The following is a 22834-nucleotide window of genomic DNA, read 5'->3' on the forward strand; positions in this document are numbered from 1 at the left end:
GGCGGTGTCTCCACAAGTCCCACTTCTGGCACCATTTGTAACCGTGTGGGTGTGGAGGAACCACTCCAGACTGCGTTATAGTCTTAAAAACAAAGGTTTTATTGAAGATATTGAAAGTGGCATAAAACAGGTAATTTTGATTCAGTCTTGAATTGCTGGGTTTTAGGTAGTGGGATGTTCTTGAGGTTTGGTCTTTACTCGTCTCTTTCTGTCCCTCTTGTTCACAGGTCGTTCCCCGGGAAGCGCATGTGGAGGGAAGAGAATAATATCTGTAAGTGACCGTGATACTGGTATCTCCTGTTTCTTTATAATGTCTTTGTGATCCCTGTCTTACTGTTCTTGACAAGGTTACATTTCTCACATTAGCTCAGATTAGCACGTACTTTTCCTTCTGTTTCGTAATGGTCTAATTCCTATTCTTTCTGTCTTTATATGTTTTCTTTCAGCGCTCCTGTGCTCGGGTTTTGGCTGGCCCCTTAAAGGTGACGGTGGTCTATGGTGCCTGAAGGTAAGTTTTTGTGTCTCTCCCTTGTCCTTGTTCGTTTCTCTCTCTCTCCTTCCCTTTTCCCCAGTGCTCGTGCATTTATGTTTTCTCAGTGTTTGTCCGTCCCCATCCCTTCTCCCCGTGTTACCTTTTTTCCCCCTTCCCCTTCCTTTCTCACTCCACTCCTTTATCTCTTTCGTACTTGCACTCATTCAGGGACGTAGTCCCACGCACCTGAATGGCCACGCTTCTCCTGGAGTGTGGCGGGATGCTGCGTTTCGTCCTCCCGGTCGCCTGGAACAGGGTTGTCTGGCAATCGTCTTCCGGTTTCTCCTCCGATACCCGGACGGTACCGCTGTTGCTGGTTCACAGGTGGGCTCCGCTCCTCGTCTTCCTCCTTCCAACCTCCGAACGCTGTAAGTGCTGACAGCGGCACATTTGACCTTCTGGCGTCCTGCCAGAAGCGGATCTACCGACCAATCACGGGCAGAGTGACCAGGAAGCTTCGGAGTAACAGGGGCAGAGTCAGCACAAGTGAGAGCCATGTGCGGGCGAACTGGTTCCAGCCCGTCACACCTGTGTAGCAGTGCCTGCTCTGCATTCACAAGGTAGTATTGAGACACTTGTGATGTCTCAATGCTGCATTGTCAATACTGCCATTTCACACGCATCACTCAGTGTTGATGGGGCGTACATTGGGTCATGATGGGGGTGTGCCACTGCAAAACACATTGCATGTTGGCATAGCCCCATTTTTAACGCAATAGGTTCACCTGAGGCAGAACCAAAAAAGTAAGGCCACCCCAGGTGTGCCATTACCATGTTGCAACAAGGAGAAATACTCCACACTTTAATTGTTTTAGCTCTCCCAATTTGTGCAGAAGTCTACAGCACACATTGAAAGAGCAAATTGTCATCATTGATATGTCATGTGCAGAAAGGGACACCTTCATGTACATACTCAGTCACCCCTGCAATGCATGCATCATAGTACCATGGTGCTATGGTGCCTATGTTAGAATTTGACAGCTGAGTATCTGTCAGCTCAGTGGGTGAGGACAGCAATGTACCATATCCAACAGTAATGGCACACTGCTGCTTTGTTCCAGTCATGCAGCAGTAGCCCCTGACCCATCCTGAGGTGCAGGGGCTACTGTAAGATCCAGAAAATATGGCATTACATTCCAAGCTACTATGCCACACTTTGCAAGATGCCTACACACACACAGCCATGCGAGTAATGAAATATTAAAAACAGCCATGTATGCGAGGGGAGGAGTATTATGTTCAAGTGGGGAGTGTTTATAGGCAACACACAGGGCACAACACCTGTCTCATGGCACAGAACACACAGAAAAAGTTCAATTTCACACAGCATGGCTCACTGGCAGGTCATATGTTATAAGAAATTAATTCCACATTCGTCAACATCACATACATCCTGCATGGGTGAACTGTCTTGCCATTCAAAACACACAATCACCATGCCCCTTAGGCTGCACTCTTGACTGCAAAGTGTGGCGCAACATAAAAATATAATCATGTATGCTAATAGGAACCCACACAATGCAAGAGGAAAGTCTGATTCCCTACTTCACCGGCAAATACTGTGCCAAGCCACTTGAAAAGATACACAAGGGCAAGTATGACACTGTCTCTCCTCTTCCATTCCAGCAGACCAAGGATATGGCATCCAGCCATGGGTGATGGCACAAATTGTGAACCCACAGACTGACGTGGAGAAGGCATATAGGGCCATATTTATACTCCGTTTGCGCCGAAATTGCGTCGTTTTTTTTGACGCAATTTCGACGCAAAACTAACGCCAACTAACGCCATATTTATACTATGGCGTTAGAGGCGAATAGCGCCAAAGTTCCCGGAATGTGCGTCATTTTTTAGCGTGAACCCCTTCCTTGCGTTAATGATATGCAAGGGAGGCGTTCCCGTCTAAAAAATGACTCCCAGGCCTTTACGTGGTATTTATACTCCCGGGCAAAAGAGACGCCCGGGAGTTGGCGTGGCTAAAAACGGCGCATTTGCGCCACTTTTTAACGCCTGCTCAGGGCAGGCGTTAAGGGGCCTGTGGGCTCAAAATGAGCCCACAGGTGCCCTCCCATGCCCCCAGGGACCCCCCCTGCCACCCTTGCCCACCCCAGGAGGACCCCCAAGGATGGAGGGACCCACCCCAGGGACATTCAGGTAAGTTCAGGTAAGTATAATTTTTTATTTTTTATATTTTTTTTTGGTGGCATAGGGGGGCCTTATTTGTGCCCCCCTACATGCCACTATGCCCAATGACCATGCCCAGGGGACAGAAGTCCCCTGGGCATGGCCATTGGGCAAGGGGGCATGACTCCTATCTTTACAATGATAGGAGTCATGTTGATGGGGGATGGGCGTCGAAAATAAATGGCGCAAGTCGGGTTAAGACGATTTTTTCGACGTAACCTGACTTGCCCCATTTTAAGACGCCCATGCGCCATTTTCCCCCTACGCCGGCGCTGTCTGGTCTACGTGGTTTTTTCCCACGCAAACCAGGCAGCGCCGGTCTGATTGCGCCGTCTAACGCCATTCCATAAATACGGCGCCCGCATGGCGCTTCAGAATGGCGTTAGACGGCGCAAAACTTTTTGACGCTAAACTGCGTTAGCGCAGTTTAGCGTCAAAAAGTATAAATATGGGCCATAATGAGGCACTGAAAAGGACAAGACATTTGGTTGAGAGGACATCCAGAATACTCAAGACCCGTACCCGATGTCTTAATGCATCAGGGGGGGAAACTCCTCTACTCACCACCCCTTCCAAAATTATACTAGTTTGTGCAATGTTGCATAACATTTGTGTGAGAACTAATGTCCCCGTGGATGAACAGGTGGAGGACTCCAGGGAGGGGGAGGAGGAGGACAATGATGGCCAATCATATGAAAGAGGACTGTTCAAAACTGCTGCTGGGGCACACAGAAGGGCTAATATTGTATAGCATTTTTTACATGAACATTGAATTGTAATACCCACTGTGCACCACTGTAGAAAATAAATCACTTAATCATGCATATGTCTTGGAGTAGTATTCACATTTGGATGCACCAGCAAATCACCCACATCTCTGAAAGCATGACTAGTCCACAACAGTTAGGAAACAAGTATTTACACACCCTAGAAGTCCAACCAACCACCCACAATGCATTGACGAAGGAATGTGTAGGTGAAATGTATGCATTGCCAGTTGCGCATACTAACACTCATATCACATGTCTGTTCGATTGAAATATGACAGCAGACAAAATGTATATCAGCCATAGCTATGACAGGAGTAGGCAGTGCCAGCAACAGTCGGTCAGTGAGAGCTATGTGACAAGTCAGTGTCTGACTGGCACAATTATAGGTAAATATTACCAACATACCACTCAATGGCACTCATATGTATGACAAATAGTGAGTAAAATACAGAGGATGCTGCACCTTTGCATGTATGAAATAGCATGTCTATAAACCTAGGACATATGCAAGTGGCAATCAGGACACAGACATATTACCACAGGCATGTTGTACTCATAACTGTCAGAACAATTCATACAATCCACCCACACTCATTGTGCATCTGACAAAGGATGGTGGCTGCAGCTGTGTGTGAGTGCTCGTGAAAAACACACATTTTGAAGGACAGCTGAGACACTCCTGTACTTAACTGGCCCAGCCACTTTGTGGAGGTGACTCACAGACTGCACAAGTGCTGTGGCTGGAGTTTGTAAATTATCATATGGACCAAATACTGTAACATGCATGAAGGGCTGGACAGTGAGGATGAGGAAGTTGAGGAGCAAGTACAATTTGACCAAACAGTGCCAGCAGCGTGACACTTGAAGCCTACAGTACACAATCTGGCTTGAACGTGTAGAATCACTACACAATGTTAATAAAAAAAAAATCACAAAGCAACACTGTACCCATGTAAGCCCACACACATAAGCTCATACATTATATAGGCTGCTTTACATCCCAGTCACACTGTCAGCAAGTCCCGGTATGTTCTTGACCAGCACAAACAAGTATGAGTGAGGTATGTTCGAACTCACACTCTCTGTACCCCTGGTTTGCAGACATGTCCCTGTCCTAATATCTACAAATGAAGTGTCAATGCATAGAAGGAACACATTTCAACCAATAATCACAGTGTCATGTAAGTCCCTAGTAGATAATAGGGCAAGCCTGACATCAATGAATTCTAAGTCCCTAGTAGACAATAGGGCAAGGCTGACACAAAATTACCTTTAAGTCCCTAGTAGATAATGAGGCTGAAGAGTTTAGTTGTACATTTTGTTACCTGCACTTGAGTGTGCACTGCTGTGCAGCCTGCATCACAGTCTGAGGGCAGCCCTGTCATGCATAGTTTGTGCTAAAAGAAGTTTTCACAAAACTAGATGGGGCGGAATTCTACAGTCAAACGGTATGTGCAAGGAATATTGTCACACATTTCTACCTTAATGTCCCCCCCAGGTGCCTCTTGCATTTTGTGGTCAATAACTTTGAACATGGGCAAAAGCAAAGAGGCATCAATAGGCCTGGTGTACGGGGAAACAACCTCTGCATATTTAGGTGCCGGAGAGATGTATCAGCAGTGGCCAACATCTCATTCACCAATATGAACAAAGATAGTGCTCTGAAGGAGTGCTATGACCCATGAATGAGTACAAGGATTGTGGAAGTGATATCCCAGAACATACCACGCTAGTTTATAGAAGATATGACACATAAAGAACACATACTACTCACATGCATATAATGTCAAGAAAATCTTTAACAAATGTCCCAAAACTTGTCTTTTACCACAAAATGAACCCCCCACCCAACCTTGCATGTCAACCTGCCCTCTGTACTTTGTGATGTGGCATATATTGTATGAAATCTGCCCAGTCTAACCTGTGGACCTACAGGCCACATTCCATGTCTTGTCCATGGCATCCATAGGGATAATATGGGCAATGGAATGAGCAGACAACACAAAGTTGGCACATGAGACAAAAGTCTGTAGCTGTCATGTACATGAATAAATGAAAATGTGGCGTTTGCATTGTCAGTTCATTATAAGGCATGTACCATCACCCCTGTAAGTTTAATACATATACATAGGACACATGTACGGTGCACAGTATGTTGCACACAAATGTCCACAAGCAAAACATCGATCCACGTGGCTCTCAAAATGTGAACATGACCACATTACACCATACATCTTCAAGCACACATTACACTCACTGGTGCTAAAAACAGAGACATAGTCAATATGCGTCTTTTTTTCAATATTGCATCTGCAAAAAATGACACATGGCATGCGACGCATGTTTGCATTCAAGTTTTATTTTGTTGTGTTATGGAAAAATGACGCATTTCCGTATAGCGTCAGTAAAAACACTGCATTGTCGAACATGTGCCACACGTGCACAGGAAGTGCGGTAATGGATCTGCCATGCTGCAAACCATGAACTGCAAAGTTAGTTTCACTTTCTTTTACACTCAAGGTCTATTTGTCTCTCTTGGAGGGAGGTTATGTTGGTTTGAGCTGTGATTTGGTGTGCTGGTGGAATGGTGTTTTGAGCTGTCTTGTGTTCCTGTCCTATCTTTTGTGTATATTTTGTGTTATGTATTTGTGTATTGTTCTGTTTTGTCATTGTATTGTGGAGTGAGTGTCATTGGGGTGGTTTGTTAGTTGAGTTATTTGGAGGTTTCATTGTAATTGGGCAGGGTACTGTGGGTTGGGATCTTAGGATGCTGGGAAAGAGAAGGTCCCATCATCTTGGTCCAGAGGAGTTGGGGAAGTTCATATAGTTAATCATGTATTACCTCCTCCACTTGGTGACCATGGGTGGCAGGGTCATCCAAGGGTACAGGACAGAGGCAAGAAAGCCACGTAGGGGCAAGGTCCTGTCCCACATGAACCAGATATACCATATGGAAAGGACTGTCCGACAACTGAAGCATTGTTGGGCAGACCTAATAGTACAGGAGAGAGACCTATTGGAGTTCCTCTTTACTGAGGTCGGCCGAACTGTTGATGAGTACAAAGTCTTTGTGAGTGACTCCTATTGTGCAATTGCAAGTTCATGTCTGTTTGACATAGGCCGCCATTTACAAAGTTAAGCTTAAGGGCAGGCAAGTGTGTAGTGTGTCATTGCAAAAATACATCCATGAAAAGTCCAGTAAAGCACCATACTGAAGACAAATGGCACAATCTTCACCTTATCTCCAGTATAGTGTTTTTTGACAAAAGCATGAAGTGCGGCAAAGTTGTCACAACTGTGTCATGGTTGTAGTGAAATAATTTCACAGGAAGAATTGTCCATGTCCGCAGAGGGATTAAAGGATGTTGTATGTTGCATATTAATGTACATGTGATGATATAAGTGATGCAGTTGTAAAGGAAATCATGCCTGAGTGTGTCCTTTGATTCATGTAAGCGCGGAGTGACATTATAATTGTCTATGCTCTAAAACTGATGCAGTAGTGAGTCAACTGCAATATGTGAACAATGTGGCTGAGATGTTTATGTATTGTTCTAGCACATGTGTTTACATCTCAAGCTGGCCTGCCAATGTATGTAAAAAATACCTCTCAATTGGCTTTTTTGAGTAATCACTGACCTAAGTCTCCTATGTACAATATAATATTCTTTTTGATGTGCAATATGCATCCAGGCTGTTTGTTGATCAACATTCACAATGCTATGTCACATGGTATCTCTTGCAGGTGGTCTCATCCTTATACCATCATTGAGTTGGCCAGTTTTGCCAACCCTGAAACTACCAGTTAGTGTCAATCTATAGACGTAATGTATGGGGCAAGTATGGTGTGAGATGTGGTATGTTATGTGTGCTGTCATGTGCTATGTGCATTTATGCTACTACAGACCTCATATGTAATACATGGATGTGGACTGTATTGTTGCACTTGTGTTTAGGATGTGCATCCCAAGTAAACAATGCACTGGTGTCTACATGTACATCAAAAGCCTTGTAAATATTTGACATGGTATATGAGTCCAAAAACAGTGTTGAATGTTGGGACATCTGCCAGAAGTTCAGGGCCTGACATATGTATGCAGGGTGGCAAGATTTTGTTCCCCAAATAGGTGACAGCACACATAAACTCTGATCATAGTGAGATCTATCACCATGTGATTACTTCCCTCTATTTGCTGTATATCGGGAAATCTACCACACTTGAGAAATGCCTAAGTCTTAACCAACTTGGAGATGAAATACCCCATATTCAGTGTCATATGAGATTGCGGTGTTGAGTGCTGTAGTGCAACATTCGACACATATTTCTTTGACATGTAGACAGACAATGGGCACCATAGTGCAACACCATGAGGAACTTTAGGACTATGCCATAAGTTATGGCACAATTCACATGGTACTGAGCTGTGTGGGCATGAGAATTGTCTCAGCCTTCTCTGTGTGACATGGGTTACTGCTTTACCCACCATTCACACATTTGATACCTGTCAACATCCATTTTACATTTGGCAATGTTTTCAAAAACTGTCCTTGCCATATTAGGCACAAACTGTTGTGAGGCTACCTTTCCACAGCAGTGCTTGCTCAGATGAATTTGGTACATGCAATCAGATCAAGGGTCAATGGTGCATGCATGAGGGACATTGATGAGCAATCCAACATGATGATAGTGACATACCATGGCCACATGGATGATGTGTATGACAATACTAGTCAATGGTGTCGTGGTCCTTAGAAGATGTTCAAGGTTGGTGAAGTAGTATTGTGTTACAATGGATAGCTGTGAAACTTTACACATGTACATTTTTCGAGTTTATTGCAGGTATGCAGATTTATATTCCCCTTGGCCATCAGAGTGACATTGTGATTTGTGCATGTCAATGTCTGAGGATTGCAGTTGGTGTATTCATTGCATGTCGGTTTCTTTTTTGACTAGCAGACAGTTGGCCAACATGTCCTATTTTTCCTGCAGCTGCCAAAATGGCCCCAGCTGAGAAACAGGAGTTTGCCTGGCATGCCAAATGCTAACACCACAACAAACTGGTCTGGAAGGGGTACAGGCGGCTGGAGCACCTGTATGACACGGAAAAGGCTGCTGGGACTTTGAGGGCCTTCCTTCACCGTGGACCACCAAGGGAGCAATTTACTTTAACTGCCCAGCCAGCAGGAGGTCTTGAAGGTCAGACAGGACTGGAACTTCAAGGGCAGGATACTCTACAGCACCTATGTCACCTTCAACACACAATGCACCTGGCGCATCCCAACCAGTCCAGCAATTTGTAGAGCTCCTATATACTCAGGAGTTTGGAACTGTTGTATAACTATTTTAAACATGTTTTAGAAACGTTGTTTAGCTTACTAGGCCCGCCACCTTGCACTTTAATCCAGTTACATTTTATTCAGCATTGCTTTATTTTTCTAGCAATAGCCACATTTACCGTGCTGTTTGATTTTCTTTATCTCGCCTCGGAAAGCATTACCTTCTTAGTAGGACATTTATTTAACTTTGTGCTTTTTAAAAGGCTACAGTCAGATAGGGTTGCCGACAAACGTGGTATGCTGTGTCTCCAACATTCACAGAAAGCACATACTCATAAGTGGATCCTATTTCTTAGAATGCCAGCTGTTTTACTATAAAAACAACCCTTTGTCCTGGGCACATTAAAGGGAGATTCCAGCCAGATGACCATGACTGTATGCTGATTGCTGATTGCTCCGATGCAGGTACTTGCTTAGACTTCTGGTGTCCTGATCCACATGGGGACTGTGTCTCTCTAGACTACAGGCTTCTTCCTCCAGGTATGAGGGATAATGTACCCCCAGAGCACATTAGGCTTATTACGCTGTGCTCAAACATAGTGTAGGTAGGAGAAATATATAAATCACTCCTAGTGACAGTATAGTAGGACTGTTCTTGTGTTTTACTCTGTTAGTCACCTGCTTGCTTTTATCGTGTTTTATCATCCTAGTTATTGCAATAAATGCCTTTTTATATAAGATGCAGTTACTTCAATAAACCCTTATTGAACTATATTCTGCCTCTGAGACTTTTGGTAACTGAGAGAAAGGGATGGGATCTGATCGACCACAATTCCCCTGAGGGGACTTCCTTATCATGCGCCTGGTTGTCACAATCATCTCGGCCAGAGATGAGGAGCTGCTAGTTAGCCCGAGAACCCAGATTAGGCCGACAGGCCTCAATTGGTGTGGAATTATATTCAGTACTCACAACCCATGTGATCCTGTCTTCCAAATACAGTAGCCTCATTAGCAGAATGAGAACCTACACGACAGAACAGAACTGGCTGACAAGAACTACTGAATTGCTCAGGTGGCGCACAGGACTGAACAGATCCTAAGGGTACTATGTGACATCCAGGCCCAACTGAGCAGGTGCTGAGCTCGATATTTTCAGATCTGATCATTGCTTCCCTTCACCATGTATATATTTTTCATAGGTGGGTTTTTTAGATAGGTAAGGTTAGATTAGTTAGCATAGTGTACTTAGTTTTTGGCCATAGTAGTTGTATTGTAGGGGGGTGGGTTTGTGATGACTATACTTCATTGTTTGGGAGGTGGGGGAGAAATGATTTTGGTCTAATGTGATAGTTCAATAAAAATAAATAACCTGAAACATTTTCAAAAATACAAAATATATATATATTTGTTTAGCCTATATGTTTAGTTAGTCAATGTTTAGCCGCAGTCAATGTTGTCCTTGTCTATGGATGTATTTTAAGGGGGGGTGGATGTTTTTGAATGTGGTGTCTGATGTATAGAATAGGTTAAGAGAAGCTAAATTAGTTGTAGTGACAGGTTAGGATAAGATTGTGTAGGATAGGTTTGTTTAGTCAGGTTTACATAATAGTCCAAGGCACATGTTCCAAGTCCAAACAAAGTCTATGTCAGTCTTTTTTGTATTCTCCAATTCCATCTTGCTTTATTTCATGCTTGTGGTGTTCTCTTCCGATCAATACAATCACAGTTTTCTCTAGGACAGAAAAGACCTCTATAGGTGGAAGTTTACCCTGAAAAAGTGAATGATCAAATGTGCTGATCCCATTCAAGATGGGTGACTTAGGACCAAATATCTGCCTCCATTATTTACAAGTGTCATCCATTTTGTGAATCCTCTAAAATGTTACATTCCTATTATGCCTATCCTTGAGATTACAATTCATAATTCATTGGAGACGATGGCCCTCATTACCACATTGGCGGCAAAAGCCGTTTACCGCCGTGCTGAAGACTGCCAACACAACGCTGCAGCAGCGGAATTCCGCCACGGTCATTATGACCCACTGAATTCGCAAAAATTCAGAAATCCACACAAGTCCGCCACACCAAAGATTAGTGATAAACTGGCAAAAACAAAACCTCCACTGTCACGCCAACAGAAATACGCCCACACTATCACGACACACGAATCCACGCGGCGGTCATTCAACCGCGGTATTGCATTGGCGGTACACACCACCACACTCAAAATATACACACATTTACAAAACACTACCACATTGGACAATTCCAAATACACACACCTGAGACAGATACACACACCACTCCCACACACCCATTACAATATAAAACACACACCCACATCACCCACAAACCCCTGCTATAAAATTACAGAGAGAAGGCCAGAGAGAGACACTACAAACAACTACCAAGCATCCACAGGCACACAATACCATCACCCACATAACTTCCACGCACCTCACACAACACACCACTAAATATCACCCCACTTATCATTACACACACCACCCCACACATCACCCACACCACCCCATGGCACGGCAAAGACACCCAAGGTTCTTTGAGGAGGAGCTCAGGGTCATGGTGGAGGAAATCGTTTGGGTAGAGCCACAGCTATTCGGATCACAGGTGCAGCACACCTCAATAGCTTGGGAAGATGGAGCTGTGGCGCAGAATACTAGACAGGGTCAACGCAGTGGGACAGCACCCAAGAAATAGGGGTGACATCAGGAAGAGGTGGAATGACCTATGGGGGAAGGTGCGTTCCGTGGTCTCAAGACACCACATCGCAGTAAGAGGACTGGCGGCAGACCCCCATCTCCTCCCCACAACTAACAACATGGGAGGAGCAAGTCTTGGCGATTCTGCATCCTGAGGGCCTCGCAGGAGTAGATGGAGGAATGGACTCTGGTAAGTCAAATCTTAACTATTACATCCCCCACCCTACTTGCATGCTATCACATACCCCACCCTCACCCCATCACTCCAACTCCTCACAAATGTCCCAACATCACAAACCCCACATCCTAACACCAAGTCCTGCATGCAACAACAAAGCATGGACACCCATCACCAAATCATAGCCACTGCACATACCCATACAACCCCCTAAACCACCATCACAAAAGGACCCACACAGGAATGCAAGCACTGGGGGACAGGGTTACCCGCCCATTGCACACCATGCCACACACAGATTTAATAAACATCCTTTTATACCTCTGCAGGACCCCTACCCAACATCACGGACAGGAGGGTCCACACATGTCCCCACCACCAACAGAAGAGGCCCACATTGATGACAGCAGCTCTGTCCAACTAGATCTGACAGGATACCATTCCAGAGTAAAGTGTGGATCAATTATTTTCCTGGGTGCCTATCAAGTGGGGTACAGTTTTTGCTGTGGAGATATATGAATGCTTGGTGAGAAGACTTTTGGTGTTCCCTTCAGATTATGGAACTTTCTTTCACTGAAATATGGTGAAATTATGTGAATTTACCCAAAGCTCCCCACTTCCCAGGAATGAGTGTAACTCAAAGTAAAAATCTTGACTTTCCGACTATGTGTTTTGGGATCTTTCATATCCCTTGTGATTGGCACACTCTCATTAGTCAAGTACTGCATTTACTTGGGGAAGTGTAGAAATGACAGGTGTTTGTCATTTCCCTTCCATACCCAAACATTCCCTCACTCACAGAAACATAGGTATTCTGTGATTTTCTCAAAAGTGTGATGCTTGAAAGGCATTCTGGCTGAGAAAAGTAGTGGCATCCATGCAAGACACACCACCATCAATGCTTTTAGTTGTCTAGTTTTCAGAAATATCTGAGGTTTGCATAATTCCCTGGAAGTCAGCCGACCCTGGCCTCAGATCCTGCAGCTACTCACATCCCAAGAAGTATTGCAATTCAAAGCAAAAATCTTGACATATCCCGAGTGCATTTTGGAGCCTTTCCTGTTACAGACAATAGGCCCACCCACAAAAGTGAGGTACCACTGTCACACATGGCAACATTAAAAAAAAAAAAAAAATCGGGAGAATGTAATTCCCCCGTTCACTTGTATTGAAGCAGAGGCAATTTCAGGAATGAGACAGCCAAAATAAGGCCATTTTTGGCATAAAAAACATTGACTCTCCCATCTGAATGGAGTCTATTGGTATGTACTTACTGGTATGAAGGTAAAAGTGGGAACAGTGTGCAGTAGGGCTTTTGTCAATACTTGCAGATTCCAAAACATTTGCTTATATTGTGGAAATTTAGTAATTTTATCCAAAGTTTGATGTTTGAAGGGCATTCTAGTTAGGAAAAAGTGGTGGGATCCTTGTAAGCCACATCAGGGTGAATTTCCTTGGTGTCTAGGTTTCAGAAATGTCTTGGTTTGTAGGGTTTGCTGGGAGTTGGCTGATTATTTCCCCAAATACTCCAGCTACTCACATCCCTAAAATGATTGCCACTCAAAGCCAAAATCTTGCAATTTCTATAGTGCATTCTGAGACATTTCCTGTTCCATGTGATAGGCCCCACCCATACAAGTGGGGTACCATTTTTTTATTGTGAGAGGTGTAGGAGCACTTGTCATTCCTGATGGATTTCAGACATTTTCCTCATAAAAAGTAATAGAAATTCTATGATTTTACCCGAAGTTATACTTTTTAAGGGTGTTCTGGGTATGAAAAATTAATGTGATCATCTCCACACAGCCTGAACTCCCCGGTTACTTAGGGTTCAGAGTTGACAGATTGCTTAAGTGGTGGCTGAGAAAAATCTTGATGTTTCCATAATCCTTTTTGGACCTCTCCTGTCCCGAACAGTAGGCCGACACCTATAACTAGGGAACCCAGAAGTGTGGAAACTCTGGGTAGTTGTACTTTTTTCTATCCTTCTGAGGAATATTTGTGATTTCACCCATGCCTGATGTTTGCAGACCATTCTCGGTCAAAAAGAAACACAGTGGGATGTATGCAAACCACACCACCTTGCGATTCAATCGGTCTCTAGTTTGCAGAAATATAAAGAATTGTAGTGTTTTGGGTTGCAGACAGGCAAATATATTTGCAAGCAACCACAACAAATATCTACAAAATCCAAACATAATTTCCTCTTGTCACAAGGTTGTGTTTTTGTGTCTTTCTTGTCCCATGTAATAAGGCTGTCCAAAGATATCAGAGGTGGAGATAGAGAAAAGAAACTATGCAAGTTGGAGTTGAGATACATAATAGAATTAGACACTAAGGGACCAAATGGGTTGAATAGTAGTGAAGAATTATATATTCATCTTCATTAAGTGGAATATTTTTTTGATGTTGAATATTCATAAAAATTAGAGGAGAATATTAACACTAGTGATTCATATCCCCGGTAGATCTAATCAATTATGGACTAATGCTCCCTTTGAACTCCCATGTGAAGTATATTTTGATATATAACACGGTATATTAATGTATATAACACATGTTAATAATGGTAGATGGTCTGTGTTTTAATATCTGAGAAGTTGAGAAGAAAATACGGATTTAATATGTTGCAACGTAATATACGATGTATTCAGTATAGACAAAGCATAATTGATGAGATAAGCATTCCTGTATGAAATGATTGTGTATTTCAACATATATGCAGTTCTATTTTATTTTATATCTATAGCCATCGTTATGTTCTGACTCAGACGTTTTAAAGAAAAGTCTTGTATAGAAGGATTGTAGGTTGCATGGATATACATGTACTACATTCAGCAGGAATTATTAAGATCCATGATAAAAAAACAATTTTGTGTGTTTATTTGAGAGCAGTATGTCAAAATTGTACTAAGTGATTTTCTTATGTGATCACATGATATATAAGGTCAGCCAAGATGGCGACAACCAGGTTGAGAAAGGCGGTGATGCCGAATGCCGAAATGCGTTCCTGTGTGTAAATAAACCACTATACTCTTAACTCTCGTGGAGTGCCGTACTTCTGAATTTTGGGAAGAGTGTGTGGGATATTTATATATATAGATAGATAGATACATACATATGCACATACATAAATATATATATATATATACATATATATACATCTCCTACACATGGCGTTCCAGCAAGGACACCAAAACACGAGCCTCAATTGCTGTGAAAAAGCAATGCAATTTATTGCAGCAGCCACAGGTCAAAGTACAAAAACCAATGCGTGTTGTGAACTTTAAAGTGACAGTACATCAAACAAACATTTTCAATGCAACGGGTCTCGCATTTGCTCACGTTAGAGCTATTAGTGTTGTATACTCCTAACCGGACAATTCAAAAGAAAAACAATGCAGCGTGATCGCACTATGTAAAATGCAGGAGGATCATGCTGAAATTGAAAACAGAAAACCCGAGCGCGATACGTGGAAAACAAACCGAGAAAGTAGTCCAGAAACTATGCTGAAAACATCGAGCCTCGTATATTTTCAGTAGTTTACTGGTGCTGTGTAGGTGGGCTAAACACCGGAAAAGGCATGACGTATGCATGCCTTTCACAAATGAAAGCAAGAAGATTTTTAAAGGAGAGCCCACGAACCAATGAAAGCGACTGACGTGACATGGGCGTGGTTGGAAACCCAAAGAGAGATTACTATAGAGGACGAAGCGATTTCCGCTTGCCCCTAAGAACGAAAGCAGACTAAAATGTTTTTGTAAGCAACCTGCGTTTCACAGCCAGCATCTTAGATTAGTCCCAGAATAAATTGTACATATACACCATGCGTTTCACAGCCAGCATCTTAGATTAGTCCCAGAATAAATTGTACATATACACCATGGATCAAACATATTAGAAAATATTCAAAATTATTCAAAAATGCTAAACAATTGGTCCTGTCCCGAATAACTTAATCCTACATTGTAGTTCACATAGTATTTTCATGGACCGTTCCGCATAAACATTCAGCATGTGAACGATTAATACCTTGATATGCTTCCTCTGAACATTTTTCCTATTAGCTCCAAAAGCTCATAAAAAATAAATAAATAAATAAATAAATAAATAAATAAATAAATAAATAATGTTGTTAGACATGATTGAATAATGTCATAATATGGACGTGCCATAGGGCACATGTATGAACCAACATACCGACCAGTAAATAAACTTTCTTTCTAAAGCCCACGTGGGCATTCTCTACATGTTTCAGAGGGCCTCACATCAATAACACTCATTTTTCATTAACACAATATACTTTTATCATGCATGAAACAACCCATTTTTTTCAAATGCAGATTGTTATATTCTGATACTCAATCAAAAAATTCACGTATGTCCTCGTTAATAAATGAATTTCTGTACCTTTGTCAAAACATTAAAAACATCATTAAAAATAGCATGAATATGTTCCAACACTCGTTTTCTGGATCTATGTTTTGGGCTGCCTATTTAGTATCTGTCACAAGTACACAAGACAGTAAGGGCATATTTATACTCCGTTTGCGCCGAATTTGCGTCGTTTTTTTTTTACGCAAATTGGACGCAAAACTAACTCCATATTTATACTTTGGCGTTAGACGCGTCTAGTGCCAAAGTTCATGGAGTTAGCGTCATTTTTTTGCGTGAACACCTTCCTTGCGTTAATGATATGCAAGGTAGGCGTTCCCGTCTTAAAAAATGACTCCGATGCATATGCGACGGATTTATACTCCCGGGCAAAAATGACGCCAGGGAGTGGGCGGGTCTAAAAAGCCCGCATTAGCGCCGGATTTTAACGCCTGGGTCAGGGCAGGCGTTAAGGGACCTGTGGGCTCAGAATGAGCCCAGAGGTGCCCTCCCCTGCCCCCATGGACACCCCCTGCCACCCTTGCCCACCCCAGGAGGACACCCAAGGATGGAGGGACCCACCCCAGGGACATTAAGGTAAGTTCAGGTAAGTATTTTTTTTACAAATTGTTTGTGGCATAGGGGGGCCTGATTTGTGCCCCCCTACATGCCACTATGCCCAATGACCATGCCCAGGGGACAGAAGTCCCCTGGGCATGGCCATTGGGCAAGGGGGCATGACTCCTGTCTTTGCTAAGACAGGAGTCATTTCAATGGGGGTTGGGAGTGAAAACAAAATGGCGCAAATCGGGTTGAGGCGATTTTTGTGCCTCAGCCTGACTTGCACCATTTTTGGACGCCCATACTCCATTTTCCCCCTACGCCGGCGCTGCCTGGTGTACGTCGTTTTTTTTAACGCACACCAGACGGCGCCGGCGGCTAACGCCGGCTAACGTCATTCAATAAATACGGCGCTAATTTTTTTGACGCAAAACTGCGTTAGCGTAGTTTTGCGTCAAAAAGTATAAATATGGGCCTAAATACGGTAATCTGAATTACATGCTAAGTATTGAGATATTTTGAACTTTTCTTTGACTGTGGGAAAACTAATCTCCTACATGTAAAAAAAACTGCACAAAGTGTAAGAGTGGAATTTACTATCTAACCAAATCAGAATGTAATACATAGTTGCATTATGCAGTGCTTTGCGTTCAGTTGCAGCTTGCAACTTTGAAAAGAGGCGCGATGGTGATAAAATAAAAATAAAATATAAATTTAAAAAAACGTACCCAGACGTAGCCCCAGCTCTCCGACGTTCTCCGTTGCACTGCAGGCTCCCAGCCTGCTCTGCGGCCAATCATGACGCTGCTTAAAGAAACATTATGATTGGCTGGAGCGCCCTGGCTGGGCGCTCCAACGCAGACTGGGAGGCTGGGCTGGCTCTTTTCAACTAGGCAACACAGTGCTGAGTTGGAGAGGGCCTTTGCACGCATGCGTGTTTGGCCGTCCCGAGACGGCCGGCCAAACATACATGCGCACTGTGGGGAGTGCTCTGTGCATTCCCCTTAAGCTCGTCACCCCCATGGCCCCGCCCCCTTTAAAAATAAAACGATAATAAACATGGTTCATTATTGTTTTATTTTCAAACGTTTTGCAGCTCCTGCTGCTTGCGGGGGAGCGACGCTCCTCTGCCCTAATGGAGAAGCAGTCCCTGTTTGCGTTATTTTGGTTTAGGAGGTTTTCCATGGGTGGCTCATGGGCATTCCCATGCAACCACCCAATGGATTTGATGCAAATCCTTATCTACAAAAAATGTACACCTCTTTGAGGCAGGTGAAACAAGGAGAAATGTTTTAATTTCTTGATTGTTTCCAACTTTGGGTGTATGTTACATTGTACAGCACAAATACAAATTTGTGAAAGCCAGAAAGCATAGTTTTTCTGTACTGGAAGGAACCACTTCCAGTACAAAAACATTTGCTTCAGAGAATGCACACACTCTTGCATCATTGCACTGGGGTGTGCATTGGTGCATGGTTGCCAAACGCCAGGACACTGGGACAAAAAAATGCACCATCTATTAGTAGACATGGAGCATTTTTCCTCATTCCGTTTGATGTAAGGAAGCACAGCACTTTTGGTGCAGCGTTGCCTTGTGTCAAAATATGGTAAATCAGGGCTTCAACTTTTATCTGACTCTCACTCACTTCCACTCATACAGAGATGCTTACACATACAGGCATACTTGCTCACACATATACATGCTCTCTCTTATTTAAACACACTCTCACCCGCAAGCATGTACACACCATACATTTAAATTCATTCTTACTTACCACAACTGTTATCTAAGGTCCCTTCCAGCTGAATGTGCTCCATCTTACATTACACTAATAGTGAATAATACAATAGTATTCACTATTAGTATAAAGGAAACTGGGCTGAAAATAAGGAATGCGGAGCCGCTCCTGTGTTATTGGCACTGATTTTTTCACTTTTCAGACCTGGGTTCACAAAGGCAGTGCCAGGGGTTACCAGAGCCAAGCCAGAGATCACAGGTGCAATACCTGGTGACCCCTAAATGTCATCCATGGTCATGGATAGGAGGAAACATGAAAACTAGACCACAAACTTAAAATATCCGGCAGTTATCTGTTTTGGGGAAAGCAGTGACCAAATTAATTTTAATCTTAGCTTACAAACTAATGCCAAGGCCTGTTCAAAATGGCAATTTGACCAAAAATATCTTAAAGATGTGGACCAATCCTTAGGTGCCTTATAGCACATCACTTTAGACGTCTAGGGCTGGGGATTGATTTTCAAGTGCGGTAAACCCTTTGAAGCTCATAGGTAGGGCTGAGCACATTCCAGGGGGGGGGTATAACACCTCTGCCCAGGCAGGGCTTGTTCTCTGGGCCAAGAGCACACAGGGTCTCACCCCAGGGATCCAGAATTTGTATGGTGGTGGTAGGTTGGTTGTGACTGGCCAACAACCATGCCAGGGTAGTTAGCTTTTGTATGGGGCACCTCTCAGGGGGCCCCTCTGTACATTTTGAAATACATCTGAGAGAGCGTAGTTTAATATTACATATTATAGACGTGAAATGCTTATGATTAACAATGCTGCATTAAATAAAATATTAATTGAAACATATTCATTAACGTAAAGGATTTTCATGTGTGTAAACTAATGTCAACTGTAAGAAATAATCGTTCATAGATTGCCTAAGCTGTGCACATTAAAACGCATAAGACTGCATTCGTTAGAGCCATATATCTTAAGTTAGCGTGAGTCGAGGAAAGCTGTGTAGCTCTCATATTAAAGCGTATTTTTCTGTCTCTTCAGTGTACTGACTTGCAAAAGACCATGACCCAGCGATTGTTCTTTTTCTTCACTAGTTTGCAACAACATCCAATTCTCCCATCCGCATGTTAGTAGCTTCTAGCATAACAGATATGTACTTCGAAACAATAAAAGACACTTCCAAGGACGATAATGCGAGAAGAAGAGAACTTTTGACCCGACGTGTGCCAGATCGGTGAAGTAACCCGGATGAGCCACCTACGAAAATACGTCAATTATGAAGACCAATTAGAAATCAGGAAATTATCATGAAATGACAAAATGCATTACTTAATGTATAATTTGATAGGTTACCAATGGTGGGATGTATTGACTGACCAATAGAATTTTGGGGGAATGTATCACGAAAAAGGGATAAAAACCCATGACACAGGAGACAAACGGCATTAGGTAGGGAATGATATCGATTGCATCCCGAAACTCTGTCACTCTATTTGGTGATTTGAGACCTAGATAAAACCATCCTTGCCCATAGACTGCCCCATTACACTTTTCTCCTTATGAGGAAAGTGACCCTTGCTTTTAACTTAGATAGACTGACGGTGATCTAACTGATGTCCTGAAGACGAAGACTGATCCTGTATGCTGACCTATCTTGAGGAGGGTAATGATAAATGTTGCTAATGAAATCTACTTACTTGCCTTTTCTTTCTAGGTACCAACTGCTGTGTGTTTTTGATTAGAGACCTTAGTTAGATGTTTTCCAAATTAATGTTCTAAATTGTTTTGCATGAAGTCCAACATGCTAATGCTAATTAGAGATTAGATGAGGCATCCATTCCGACTGACAAACTGACGTGACTGACATGGTGCTATGCTGAACTTGTATCTCTAGAAGATTCTATGTATTATGATCTGCTTATATTCAACTGATTGTCTATGCTTCTGATCTTTGCATTATTGAAAGTCTATCATGATTGTCATCTTGTGATTATGCTTATTTGCTTCTTGGTTTTGAGATTGACGCATTTGCTATTAGATTGTAATCAATAGGGAATAAAACTCATAAAACTTCATTAAGGTGTGATTATTCATGACTGAAAGGTCATGGTGGCGCCGAAGGCTTATTAATGTCTAAGGTGGGATATATTTTGGTGCTAATTGTTGATAATGTTATTGACATATTAATTGATAAATTGATCAGTTACCTCGTCCTACGGTGTCTCAGTACTGGGTCCAAAGATTCATCGGCCTAAAACGAGTCCTGATATGTATAAATAAACATAGAGGGACGCGTTTACACATCCAATACTGGTACCAGTTTGGATTTATCATTCTGAGTCGTTTGATTCCAAACAACCCAGGGTGCACAGTGACCATCATGTAGCAGTGAAACCCATACTGACCAGTGTCCAGCACATGCATGTTAACTGGCTGCTCTGTTTACTTATTATGTGCCAGGTTTGGCAGGGACACAGTAGGGGCATATTGCTCATGCATCTATGCCTACACATGCCGTATAGTGCACCCTGCTTAGGGCTAGAAAGCCTGCCAGAGGGGTGACTTACTTATATTGCATGCAGTGTGTAGTCGTCAGGGCGCCAAGGCTATGTGCCATGTCAGTTTTTAATTTTAGGATTGTACTAGGACACCCAGCCTGCAATGGCAGGGCTGGGTGCACTTAGATGCCTGGTCCCTGAGGGTGGCACAATCTGTGCTGCTGCCCTCAGGGGCCTACCCTTAATACCTCCGGCCCTGGGTTTCTTAGTACCATTTACCAGGGACTTATAGTGGCACTTAAAGGTGTTTCCTATTGTGCCAGTGCAACAGTTTTGGGAAAGAAATCTGGCTGAGGGAACCTGGATAGCAGGGACCCTTGGCACTAACAACTTTGAAACTACATTACACACCAGGCAAAATGTTGGTGCTATCCATGTCAAAAGAGGTCCTTTCTCACACCAATAAATCAAATGATGCATTTAGAATGGATCGCTTATATTTAGAATGAATTGTTTAGCTGATAAAATACAGGGTTTTAAAATATTCAGATTTTTCTAAGGTATAGGAGAAGTAATTTATTTATCCTTGGTTGGAGGGAAATGTCATTTACAAATATTAATATCCAAAATATTCTTGATTTCAAAGGGGATTTCCTGGGCTTGTCTGCCTCTGACAAGAAGGTGTTAATAACTAATTTAATCTCTCTGTTGAACTCTACTCACCTCGCAGCACCCCTGTCTCCATCTCTCTGCGAGAGTTCCTCTGTGTGGAGTAACCAGAAGGTGCTGGAATGCCTAACTTCTTTTGATGGGGTGTCTTGTTTCAATTTTTATTTTTCACCAGAAAGTCAATGTCACAGGTCTTCAGTGGGATTATGGTGCGGGCAAGTGGGAAGTAGTGATTCAGGGACAGAGTGTAGAATAAGGTGGCATTTCCCTAAAAATGACGCACTAGCATTTCCCTTTAAACCACACCTGCTCCATCAACTTTCAATGATTTCAAGACTTGACTAGGAGAAGCATTAAGAGAAGTACCCTTTACTACATTTGTAGAGGAAAAACACAAAAAGCTGGCAATATCTTTTCTTCTACTGGAAAAAACTCACTCCAGGGATGTATTCAGTTCATCTAATTGATGTAATTCTTAGGAATACAGAGATCTGACTGTACTGTGAGGTGCCTGCTTCACCTGCAGGCGAACTGATCTTTTAGCTGGGTCGGACTGACTTATACGGCAATCATTCAGTACCCTAAGGATTGGTCTGACAGGTCAATGTGTGGGTCTTTTCTTGGTTGCTTGTGGGTCTGTTTTATGATATACCATGCAGTTTTTTTTTACTGTTGATTTCAATGATATTGAAACAAACATTGTCTACAGCAAGCTCAAATCTGGGTAGGCTTCCATGCCTTGCAAAACACTTATGTGCCTTTAGAAGTTCAAAACAGCCTCAATTTACAGACATGGGCCACTTTTTTAGCTATCTGATTCAATAATGGAGCCACTTTTATTTTGATGCCTGGGCCTATTTTCTGTCCTAGTCCAATCTGGTCTTGTAGAAACCTTGATGTAATTGTAGTAAAATGTCCTAGAGCCATAACCCATTACCGATACCCGTGTGGTTGCGAATAGAGAAGCCCTTTCAGGAGAGAAAGCCGATGGTCACTAGGAAGAATCCATGTTAATTGGCATACAACTTCAAGACTTGGGTCTAATGAAAAGAACTACCACAACCAAAAGGCCCCTACATCTAGTCCTAAAGGTCTAGAAGTTACATTGCTGGAGGGCAGGCATGCCTATCAAAAAGACAGCATCAAAGAGAGCCATGTGGCTGCATTTATGTAGCCAATCTGCTTCTTGCCTAACAGCTTATGTGAACACTCTTATGCCCATACACCCCACTGCATACACATGATGCACTGCTGTCCTTAAAATTAAATGTCTATGGCATTCCTTAACCAAAACATTTGGTTAATTGTTGTTTATGAACGTCTTTG

General features: G+C 42.8%; 1 long non-coding RNA gene across 2 annotated transcripts in view; it reads left to right on the forward strand.

The window, feature by feature from the left end:
- Positions 1-20400, forward strand: part of LOC138259239 (uncharacterized) — a 183954-nt gene extending 163554 nt beyond the window's left edge. For both annotated transcript variants that reach the window (XR_011198692.1, XR_011198693.1), the window contains one exon: positions 19436-20400. This is a non-coding gene — a long non-coding RNA (uncharacterized lncRNA). The remainder of the gene's footprint in view (positions 1-19435) is intronic.
- The last annotated feature ends 2434 nt before the right edge of the window (positions 20401-22834 follow it).

Source organism: Pleurodeles waltl, chromosome 2_1 (assembly GCF_031143425.1).
Source record: "Pleurodeles waltl isolate 20211129_DDA chromosome 2_1, aPleWal1.hap1.20221129, whole genome shotgun sequence".
Classification (NCBI taxonomy): Eukaryota; Metazoa; Chordata; class Amphibia; order Caudata; family Salamandridae; genus Pleurodeles; species Pleurodeles waltl.